Source organism: Nicotiana tomentosiformis, chromosome 11, assembly GCF_000390325.3.
Source record: "Nicotiana tomentosiformis chromosome 11, ASM39032v3, whole genome shotgun sequence".
Classification (NCBI taxonomy): Eukaryota; Viridiplantae; Streptophyta; class Magnoliopsida; order Solanales; family Solanaceae; genus Nicotiana; species Nicotiana tomentosiformis.
Window position 1 is genome coordinate 106,776,724 of NC_090822.1, and position 2,500 is coordinate 106,779,223.

A 2,500-nucleotide genomic window follows, 5' to 3' on the forward strand; every position below is an offset into this window, starting at 1 on the left:
GACAAAAAATAAATCCACTTGGTTTCAGACTGGGTACAACTCAAGGTCATCATTCCCTTTGGTTTTCACAACCAAAAAATTATTCGGAAGGTTTACAAGAAGATCAAAAAATAAGAGATTGTATCAAGAATTATGTACAAAAGAATATGAGAACGTCCTCTGGCGTCGAGGGAATTGCACGTATAGAAATTAAAAAAAGAATCGATCTGATCCAGGTCATAATCTTTATGGGATTCCCAAAATTATTAATAGAAAGTCGCCCGCGCGGAATCGAAGAATTACAAACGACCTTACAAAAAGAATTTAATTGTGTAAACCGAAAACTGAACATTGCTGTCACAAGAATTGCAAAACCTTATGGAAACCCTAATATTCTTGCAGAATTTATAGCTGGACAATTAAAGAATAGAGTTTCCTTTCGAAAAGCAATGAAAAAGGCTATTGAATTAACAGAACAAGCAGATACAAAAGGAATTCAAATACAAATTGCGGGGCGTATCGACGGAAAAGAAATTGCACGTGTTGAATGGATCAGAGAAGGTAGGGTTCCCCTACAAACGATTCGAGCGAAAATTGATTATTGCTCTTATACAGTTCGAACTATCTATGGAGTATTGGGCATCAAAATTTGGATATTTCTAGACCAGGAATAATTTTACTACTTGTCTTTCCCTTCTATCCAATGATTGAACAAAAAAAGACAAATTCATTCTTTTTCTAATCAATCAAGGGGAACATTTATAATTCTTAATTCTATAAGGTTGAATAAAAATTCGATTGACCAGTTGATATAATTGCTATGCTTAGTGTGTGACTCGTTGGTTTTTTAGGGTTAGGATTAAAAAAGACCAACCCACATAGTATGAACTAAAAACTATAGAACTAATAACCAACCCATCACTTCGCATTATCTGGATCTAAAGAACCAGTCAAGATATGATATATAGGTCATATCTTTATAGCAACTGAAATCTTTTGCATAAACAAAAAAGGAAATCTGATTCTAAGTTGTACAGCAAAATAGACAAAAAAGATGTGGATAAATGGAAGGATGAGAGAAAGAGAGAAAAAGAATACCAATGATATAAAATTCCAATATGTAAGGTCTATGAGTAATCTCATAAAAGGCAGTGTAATAAAGCATCAATACGCATTCATACCATAATAAAATGAATCTTCTTATAGAAATAGAACAAAAAATAAAGAGCTTCGAGCCAACAAAGACTGAGAAGATTGACTCAAGAACCAATTTTATTCTGAGCTCCATTGTAGAATTCGGACCTAACCATTAAGTAAGAAGTGATGGGAACGACGGAACTTGTGAATGCAAAAGATTCTATTGAAAAAGGAATCTTAATGATTCACTGGTCGGGATGGCGGAACGAACCAGAGATTAATTCATGTATTCGGAGATCTGAGAAGTCACGAGTTAACCCTATAAATGAAATAGGGATTGAAAGAGTCAATATTCGCCCGCGAAAACTTTTTTTATTGCAAAATTTAGGACAATACAATAAAGGACAAAATAAGGATTTGGTATAATAATACAATTTTTTTTTTAGATTTCTATTTATAAAACTCAAAAGTTTAGTTATCTATTCAAACAAGCTATACAAATTACTAATAGATTGAATGAAATCTCAAAGAATCCCAAGTTCAAGGTATTACTCAGTAAATACATATATATCTTAACTTAAGATTGACTATTCTAGCTTAATTCAAATTAAATTTTTTTGAATCCTTTTATTCGCGAGGAGCTGGATGAGAAGAAACTCTCACGTCCGGTTCTGTAGTAGAGATGGAATTCAAAAACAACCATCAACTATAACCCCAAAAGAACCAGATTCCGTAAACAACATAGAGGAAGAATGAAGGGAATATCTCATCGAGGTAATCATATTTCTTTCGGTAAATATGCTCTTCAGGCACTTGAACCTGCTTGGATTACATCTAGACAAATAGAAGCAGGCCGACGAGCAATGACACGAAATGCACGTCGTGGTGGAAAAATATGGGTACGTATATTTCCAGACAAACCAGTTACACTAAGACCCGCAGAAACACGTATGGGTTCAGGAAAAGGATCCCCTGAATATTGGGTAGCAGTTGTTAAACCGGGTCGAATACTTTATGAAATGGGTGGAGTAACAGAAAATATAGCCAGAAGGGCTATTTCACTAGCAGCATCCAAAATGCCTATACAAACTCAATTCATTATTTCGTAATGTAATAGAAAAAAATGTGGAAAGGGTTCTTAGATATGAAACAAAACCGCATGTTTCTTTTTTTTTTTGACAAAAATATTTCTTTTTTTTTTTTCTTCGCCCTTTGCATTCAAAGAACGGATTAAAAAAATGATTCAACCTCAGACCCATTTAAATGTAGCGGATAACAGCGGGGCTCGAGAATTGATGTGTATTCGAATCATAGGAGCTAGCAATCGTCGATATGCTCATATTGGTGACGTTATTGTTGTTGTGATCAAAGAAGCCGTACCAAA

General features: G+C 34.2%; 1 long non-coding RNA gene across 1 annotated transcript in view; it reads right to left on the reverse strand.

Annotated features, from left to right (window-relative positions):
* Positions 1-2,500, reverse strand: part of LOC138900971 (uncharacterized) — a 4,562-nt gene that overhangs the window by 2,000 nt on the left and 62 nt on the right. Inside the window, exons 1-2 of the long non-coding RNA XR_011412382.1 lie at positions 1,824-2,500; positions 1-802 (exon numbers count right to left, since the gene is read on the reverse strand). The exon at positions 1-802 is cut by the window's left edge and continues 2,000 nt beyond it; the exon at positions 1,824-2,500 is cut by the window's right edge and continues 62 nt beyond it. This is a non-coding gene — a long non-coding RNA (uncharacterized lncRNA). The remainder of the gene's footprint in view (positions 803-1,823) is intronic.